We start from the raw sequence: 9601 nt of genomic DNA on the forward strand, positions 1-9601 counted from the left end.
ATAATATAGAAAATATCTAGATAATTATATAAGGCTTTATTAATAAATCTCTAGAATAATACTAGGGCTTTAGTAAGCCTAAATAGTATTACTAAGGATTTAAATAAGCTTAATTAAGTTTAGAAGATAGTAAGGTATTCTTGTTCTTTTTTAATCTATAGATTATTAAAAGTAAAAATAATATTAATTTTTAAGAAATATTTTATTCTTTTTAGGTTATTTAATATCTTTTTTATTAATAGTAATAGGTAATAATCTTTTATAATAATTATATTTAAGACTTAGTAGTCTATATAAAATTACAGGCCTTCTTTAGGTTTCTTTATAAATAGAATAGGGGATATAATAAAAAAAGAACTAGAATAAATAAAATCTTTTTTTAGATTCTCTTTAATCTATTTCTTTAGAATTTTTAGTTTATTTTAGGATATACTATATAGGCTCTTAAAAAATAGAGTTTTTCTAGATAATAATTTAATCTTATAATTATTAGGTTAGTAGGATAGTAGGTACTTGGCCTCCTTTAGTAAGAATATATTATAGAATTTAGTAAACTTAGGGGGTAGTTACTTTTATAGCTTAGATTTAATAATAATAATAGGATTTAGAATAGCTTTAATATTAGTAATAATAATAATAAATATCTAGTATCTATAGCAGGTATATATAATACAGGTAGTAATTAAGATTCTAGTAATATCTTAGTTCTTTAGAGGTTTAGGGTAGGAATTAAAATATTAGGAAGAAACTTTTAGTAGTATATTATATAATATTAAAATCTTTATAAATTTTAAAGATATATTATAGTACTTCCTATAATAGAAGCTTTTAAATAGAATAATATAATTAGTAAATCTAATCTAGAGATTATAGGTCTTTAACTAAGATAAGCTAAAAATAATAGAAAAGTATATAAATTAGATTATAAGAAAAGTAATATCTTTTTTAGTATAATTATAAATTCTTTAAATTAAATAAATAAAATAAATAATATTACTAGACTTTATTAGAATATTATTAAATTTCCTTAGTAAGATAAGATTCCTTAATAATAATATCTTTAATTAGTTATCTATAGTCTAATTATAATTTATAAAATATTTATTCTTAATTTTAGAGTTAATTATAATAAAAATTAGTAGAATCTTATTAAGAGTTTTTAAGTTAATAGGTAGAATTATTAATTTAAATTAGTAACTTTTCTTCTCTACTATTATTCTAATTATTATAGCCTTTAATAAGTAAAGGAAGTACTAGAGGTATTTCTAATTATAATTTAAGTTAGGGATACTCTATTTTCTAATTTAAGGGATATAAGGTATTTAGTAGGTAGGGTTCTAGTTAATAAGGGGTACAGGTCTAATTTAGTAGTAAATATAGAGGTATAGCTAGTTAGTCTTTAGTCAGGATATAGATAGCTGCCTACTAGGTGATTAGTACTACTATAGTAGTAATATAGGTATTAGATTTAATAATTAAGGTAATAAGTAGTAGATAGATCTATTAGATCTTTAGTAGGAGTAGTAGTAATAATAGGATTAATAGAAATTATAGAAATTTAGGTAGTAGGAGTTAGCTTTAAGATAGGTTAGAGAGACTAGGAATTTTTTATAGATAAGAATAGGGTAATACTTATATAATAATAGTAATAGTTTTTTAGATTTTATAAATAATTAGTAAAGTTATAATATTATAATAGGGCCTTAAAATATATTAATATTTCTTAAAGTTCTTAGTTAATAGCCTATTTTAAAATTATAGGTAAGATATCTTTATTTATATTTTTTTTTAATATAAAATATTAGAATTTAGTAAAAAAGATACTAAATTTATAATAAATTTATTAGAAGTAAAATAAATTAATATAAATATTAGCTTTTAAATTTAAGTCTCTAAAAGTTTTTTCTAGAATTTTTAAAATCTTAATATAATTATTTAGTTTATAGATTCTATCTTAGATATATAATAAGATTTAGATATATAAGGTTTTTTTAAGGTAATTAATTATATAAGCTATTTTATTATTTAGGGTTAGAAAATAATTAAGATTTATAATTATTTTCTAGTAAATTTAAGAAGTAAAGTATCTTAGGTTACTTTATTAGTTATTAAATTTATTAGGGTTAGGAAGTTATTTAGAAATTTAAGTAGTAGGAATAAATATAGTAAAAGTAATAATAATAGTAGGAAAAGTAATAATATTAGTATCTCTTTTAAAAAAAAATAGTAATTAAGAAGATATATTATTTTAAGTAAGTACTTTAAATAGCTTCTATTAGGTTTCTTTAACTTATATTTTTTAGTACTTAATTATACTATCTTTCTATTAAATATAATTAAGAAGGTTAGTAATAGTAAAGTATAAAATAGATAATTTATAGAGTTCTTCTATAATAATAGTAAAGAACTAGTATATTTTAGTAATATATTATCTTAATTTATTAAGAGTATTATATAGGAGGGTTTTTATACTTTTAGGTAGTATAGGTAGCAAGGTAGGTATAATAGTAATAATTAATTTCTAGTAGAGAGGAGCTATATAATGTTAGGGGATAGAGTTAGATTTAGATATTTATTAATTAGGAGCTAATCTAGATAGAATAGTAGAATAGTAAGTATTAGGTAATAGATAGGACATAGCTTGAAGAGCTATAATAGGATTAAGGGTAATGTGGCTTAAATATAGGAATAAGGGTGGACAGTCAAGGCAGAATCTAACTAGATAGGTACTACGGCTTCGCGCCGTGACAATAGGTAGAGTAATATATCTAGTAGTAAGGACTTCTATATATATTCTAGTATTAGGCAGTAATTATAGCTAGGCAGACTCTATTTTCTAAGTTAGGTAGAGTATTAGAAGAGTATGATTAGTTAGGTTCCTTTAAGGTAATAAGATAATTATTCTATACTATAGTATAAGAAATAGGTAATATTATAATAAAGATTAGATTAGAATAATATACTAGTATATTTATTTATTCTTAAATTTATATAAGATATTAATTAGATAAGAAATAATTTTTTATATAATATATTTTATCTTTATAATAAAAATATTTTTTATACTTATATTATCCTTCCTTAGGAGAATATAATATATAGTAGGTATAGAATAGATTTATAGTATCTAAATCTTTTCTAGGTATAAGGAGTATAACTAGGTAATTAAGTAAGATAAAACTAGGGAGATTCCTTAGTACTACTAGGCTAGAGTAGTAGGAACTAGATATCAGGTAAGAATAGGATACTTATAGCTAGTATTAGTAGTAGTAGTTTTTTAATAACTAGAGATAGTTAGTATATTCTTAGAAATCTTAGAATAAGGTAGGGTTATAAAGTAATATATTTTAAAATTTAATTAAAATATTTTAAATTAAAAGAAATATTAAAAAATTATTAAATATTTTTTTTTTTAAAATAAAGTAATAAAACTTTATAAAATAAGTATTAAAGTTTAAGTTTCTTTATTTCTAATTATAAAGGTAGTTCTAAATATTTTAAATTTAATTAGAGTCTCTAAATATTATTTTTAAATAGTTAAGTAAGTTAGGATAATCTAGGAACTAGGGAATATTAAGTCTTATTTTAGGTAAGATTAATTTATAAGCCTTTTTAATTAGATATCTTATTATATAGGTTAGTTAGATTTTAATAGCTAGAAAATAATCTAGATTAATATTTATTTTATTATAGATCTATTATATAAAGTAATAAAGATTAGAATAAGTATTATTAAATTCTTATAGATTAGGGAATTTCTTACTAAAATAAGTATTAAAGAAAGGACTAGTAGAAATAAGTATAAGTACTCTTATTATATTAGCTACTATAGCTTTAGTAAGGGGAGTATATTTAGTAGGAGTAAGAGTAGTAGTAAGAGTAAATATAATAAAGATAGTAATAATCTATAATATAGTAAATATATACTTAGACTTAATTAATTTTTATTAAATTATTTTTAATTTTTTCTTTTAATATAGTACTACTCTCTCCTTTTTAGCTAGCTTTAGACTAGCTTTATTAACTTGGTTTTAGAGGGCATGAATCTTCTTTTTTAGAGAATTAATATATCTATTATAGGACTTAAAATAAATAATCTAGATAATAAGATTATTAATAATATAGTTTATAAACTTCTTAATTAAGTCTATAATTAAGAATAATTTAGATTATTTTAATATGCTAGTAATAGCTATATCTGGAGTAGGAATTATATAATATTATAGAGAGTAAGTAAGTAGTAGGTATAGCTAATAGCAAGATATATATTTAGGCTATCTATATATAGGTATAATAGGTAGGGGTTAGGTCAGGATAAGGATATAGCTTAAAGAGCTATAATAGGATTAGGGGCAATATGGCTTAAATACAGGAGTAGAGGTGGATAGTTAGGGCAGAATCTAACCAGATAGGTACATGGCTACGCCGTGACAAATAGCCCCTATTTAATAAATTATACCTAATATTACAAGTATAATTAATTACTCTAAAAGAATAGCTAAAAGAGAACTTAAAGAAAGATTTTATATATCTTAATTTATCTCTAGCTACCTTTCCTATCTTATTTATTAATAAACCTAGAGGTAGCCTCTACCTATATATAGATTACTAAGGACTAAATACTATATTAATTAAAGACTATTATTTATTACTCCTAATTAAAGAAATCTTAAATAATCTATAAGAAATATAATACTTTTTTAAGATTAATTTAATAACTATCTTTAATAATATCTATATTAAAAAAAGGTTAGAATACTTAATTATTTTTTAAACTTATTTTAAGCTATATAAATCCTTAATTATATTATTTAACTTAATTAATATTCTAGCTACTTTCTAATATTTTATAAATAATATCTTATAATAATATATAAATATATTCTATAATATATTCTTAAATAATATTCTAATTTATAGCTATATAAAAAAAGAATATATTAAATATTTAAAATAAATATTATAAATTTTAAGAAATAATAATCTATATATAAAGATATTTAAGTATAAATTTTACTAGCTAGAAGTTAAGTTTCTAGATATTATTATTAGAAGAGAAGGTATTTATATAAATCCTGAGAAGATTAAGATTATAATAAATTAGAAGCTACTTAAAATAATTACTAATATTAAGAATTTTATAAAATTTACTAGATTCTACTAATATTTTATTAAAAGATTCTTATAGATTCTTATACTTATTACTATTTTAAAAAAGAAAGAAACCCTATTCTTATAAACTTTAATTTACTAGACTACTTTTAAAATACTAAAAATAAAATTTATTAAGAAATTAATATTAAAATTCTTTAATTAGAATTAATTAATTATTTTAGAAATTAATACTTTAGATTTTATATTTACTAGAGTATTATTATAATATAATAATAATAGAATTCTATATCTAGTAAAATTCTACTTAAAAAAAATAACTTTAATTAAGTATAATTATAAAATATATAATAAGGAGTTACTAGTAATTATTTATTATTTAGAAAAATAGACTCTAGAACTAGAAAAATATTAATATTTAATTAAGATTATAATTAATTATAAAAATTTAGAATATTTTATAATAATTAAAATACTAAACTAATAATAAGCTTAATAATCTAAATTCTTATTTTATTTTAATTTTATAATTAATTATTACCTAGATAAGTATAGAATAAAACTAGATAATTTAATTAGAAGATTATAAAATCTTTTTAAAAAGGGGAATAAATACTTACTATATTAAAATTAAATAATATTAAAAAAAAAAAATTTAGTAAGTTTCTTATCTAAATACTTAAAGAAGTTATAAAGCTAGTAGATATTATAATTAATCTAGTTCTAAGTTATTACTAGAAGGAAGTTAATATACTTCTAGTTATTTAAGCTTAAAGAAAAAAAGATTATCTAGTTTCCTAAATAGTTAAGAGAGTGCCTAAATAAAGATTATAAATAAAATCTAGTCTCTAATAATATTTTAGAAAGCCTAAAAAAAAGCTATAATTATTATTTATTAATTATATTATTTAAGTATATTTACTATTCTAAACTTCTATTTTACTATAACTAACTATATATCTCTAATATAGAAGAATTAAAGGTAAAACTAATATATAAATATTATAAAAATATAATTACTAACTATTAAAATAGATTAAAGATTTATAAATTATTATTATAATTATATTACTAGCCTAGAATATTATAATTTATAAAATAATAAATTTATAATTACTATACTTATAAATAATCTATACTTTACTAAAATAAATATTAAGAAATACTTTATTCTTTACTTATACTTAAGGATTTTTAGAAAAATATATTTATTAATTTTATTATATATCTACTCTAAAGCTTAGGCTTTAATACTATTATAATAGTAATTAACTAGTTAATAAAGTTTTAATATTATATTTTCTATAATAATACTTATAATACTAAGGGAGCTACCTACTTATTTTAAGACTATATTTAGAGATTTTATAGATTTCTTAAATTTATTATATTTAATTAAGGATTCTAGTTTATATTAATATTCTAGATATACTTAAATTATATCCTAAAGATAAGATTATTCCTATCTATTATTTATTACTTTAAGACTAATAAGTAAATTAAATATAAAATAATATTTATAAATTTATATTAATTACTTATAAGATAATTAGGCTAAATAACTACTTATAATAAAATTTATTACTAATAATATTAATTCTAAAATTACTAGATATTCTTTATTCTTTACTTTATATAATTTTAATCCTTATATAAAATTTAAGCCTATCTTATTTAATTATTACTTATAAATTTATAATACTTATTAATTTATTCTAATTATAAAATAAATATAGGAATATTACTATACTATTATAATTATTATTTAAGCTTACTATAAATATTATATTAATTAGAAATACTATCTTACTAGATACTATATTAAGAGCTAATTAATCTAATTAAATATTAAGAATATTATAATCCTATATCTTTAAAAGAAATTAAATTAGAAAAATCTAGATTTTTTTCTTATTAAAAGAGTTATTAGTCCTTATATTTATAAACTAGACTTATTTAAAAATATAAAAATATATCTAGTATTTTATATTAAATTATTATATTTAATTATTAAAAATTTATTATCTAGATAAGAGGAAACTAAATCTTTATGTCACGGAGGGCAGGCGGGCAGTAGGTGTAGTTAACGGCAGGATGTATATTCAGGCTATCTGCGTACAGGTACAACAGGTAGGGGTTAGGTTAGGACAAGGACATAGCTCAAAGAGCTATAACAGGATTAGGGGCAATATAACTTAAATATAGGAGTAGAGGTAGATAATTAGGGCAGAATCTAACTAGATAGGTATATAACTATGCTGTGATAGTATCTCTTCTCTTAGGCTGAGCTCCAGCAAAGCATTCCTAGGGTCCAGGCTTTCTAGAATAGTAGTAATAATAGATAATAATATATTTAGCAGTATTCTCTAGGTAGCTAGTAAGAACTTTAATAATAATAGAGTATCTAACCTACTTAATAGTATACTTTAAATATAGGTAGCTACTTTAGCTGCAGTAGTCCTAGCAAGAATTAACTACTTTCTTAACCTTCTATTCCTTAATACTATTAACTTTAATATATAGAGGTTTAATTTCCTCTTATCTAGGTAGCAGGTCTTTAGTAGTTAAGTATAATAATTTAATATAAAATACTAGATATATTTTTATACTCTTAGGCAGGTCTAGTTTATAAGTATAAGGGCTAATAATCCTCCTAATAAGAAAGGGACCTAGATTTTTCTAGTCTAATTTCTTTTAAGGGCGCAGGATTATAATATTTTTAATATTTAATTAGATTAATTAGCCCTTAATATAATATCTAGTAGGGTAGTATTTTTAGTTAATATAATATTTATAATAGGCTTGAGTAGTAACTATAATAGTATAATAATATTCTTATATCTATTTTATAGTCAAGGTAAATTAGTAGGTATTATAAATTTATAGGTAATAATTAGGCAGGATAGGCTTGAATCCTATATAAGGGTTAAAACTATATAGAATAAAGAATAGGAAGTATCTAGTAGTCTTAGAACTAGTATTATTAGTAGTAAATTTTACTATAAATAATTATTTAGTCTAATTATCTTATAAGTAGTTAATATAAACTTATAAATATTATTCTAAAATAGTATTTATATATTTAATTTACCTATTAGTCTTAGAATAGTAAGTAATAGATAGGAATAATCTTATCTTTAAAGTATAGTTTAGGTATATCTAGAATACTAATATAAACTAGGGTCCTTAATTAAATATAATAAACTTAAGAAATCTATAAAATCTTTAAATATAATCTTAAAATAGGCAGGTAGCTCCCTTAGTATTATAGGTATTATTATAAGGAATATAGTATTAAAACTTTATTAACTAATTAATTATTACTATAATAATATTAAAACCTAAGCTTTAGAGTAGATATATAATAAAATTAATAGATATATCTTTCTAAGGATCCTTAAGTATAAGCAAAAAATAGAGTATACCTTAATACTTATCTTAGTAGGGTATAAATTATTTATAAATATAATAATTATAAATCTATTATTTTATAAACTATAGTATTTTAGGCTAGTAATATAATTATAATAATAATTTATAAATCTTTAATCTACCTTAATAACTAGTAACTATACTCTTATAATATTTATATATTAGTTCTATCTTTAGTTTTTTTATATTAGGAATATATAGTTAGTTATAGTAAAATAAGAGTCTAGAATAGTAAGTATACTTAAATAATATAATTAATAAATAATAGTTATAGCCCTTTTTTAGGCTTTCTAAAATATTATTAGGGGCTAGATCTTATTTATAACTTCTATCTAGGCACTCTCTTAACTATTTAGGAAGCTAGATAATCTCTTCTTCTTTAAACTCAGGTAGCTAGAAGCATACTAACTTCTTTCTAGTAGTAGCTTAGAGCTAGATTAACTATAATATTTACTAGCTCTATAACTTCTCTAAATATTTAGATAGGAAACTTGCTAAATTTTCTTTTTTTAATATTATTTAACTCTAGTATAGTAAGTATTTATTCCCCTTCTTAGAGAGATCCTATAACCTTCTAGTTAAATTATCTAATTTTATCCTATACTTACCCAGGCAATAATTAATTATAAAGTTAAAGTAAAATAGAAATTTAAATTATTAGGCTTATTATTAGTTTAATATCTTAATTATTATAAAATACTCTAGGTTTCTATAGTTAGTTATAATCTTAATTAGATACTAGTATCTTTCTAATTCTAGGATCTATTCTTCTAAATAATAAATAATTACTAGTAACTTCTTATTATATATCTTATAATTATACTTAGTTAGAGTTATTTTCTTTAAGTAGAATCTTACTAGGTATAAAATTTTATTATTATTATATTATAATAGTACTTTAGTAAATATAAAGTTTAAGATATTAGTTTCTAAAATAACTAGTTATGTCACGGCGACCACGTGACATGCAACCACATGCCAAACCACATGCCGAACCACATGCCCAGTAACTGAGGGTAATCAGGAGAATAGCAATATTTGAGTTGCCTGTGCCGTG

Source organism: Aspergillus ochraceoroseus (genome assembly GCF_002846915.1).
Source record: "Aspergillus ochraceoroseus IBT 24754 chromosome Unknown P175scaffold_8, whole genome shotgun sequence".
Classification (NCBI taxonomy): domain Eukaryota; kingdom Fungi; phylum Ascomycota; class Eurotiomycetes; order Eurotiales; family Aspergillaceae; genus Aspergillus; species Aspergillus ochraceoroseus.